The sequence below is a fragment of the Morone saxatilis genome, unplaced genomic scaffold (genome assembly GCF_004916995.1).
Source record: "Morone saxatilis isolate NCDOM2014 unplaced genomic scaffold, NCSU_SB_2.0 Contig15, whole genome shotgun sequence".
In the NCBI taxonomy this organism is placed as follows: Eukaryota; Metazoa; Chordata; class Actinopteri; family Moronidae; genus Morone; species Morone saxatilis.
Window position 1 is genome coordinate 24,895,675 of NW_023339707.1, and position 347 is coordinate 24,896,021.

Genomic DNA, 347 nt, shown 5'->3' on the forward strand with positions numbered 1-347 from the left:
AAATGTTTACTCTAACACACGCACACAAACACGCATCGCAACCGCAAAACATACACACGCTTTCTCTGACGCACACAGAAACTCTCTCTTTCTTCTTTTTCCTGGATTTCTACCCCTCGCTCGTTCAAACACACAATTTAAAAAGAACACTTTTCCTCTCTCACACACAAACACACACACAATCTCTCTGAACAGACGCAGACACTCACTCTCTCTCTCATAACACACACACAAACTGACACACACAGCTCAGTTGAGTGGCTATGTGGGACAGCAGCTTGGGGATAGACAACTGATTCACTTTGAGTGGCACATGGATATTTATAGCTGGTGTGTGTGTGTGTGTG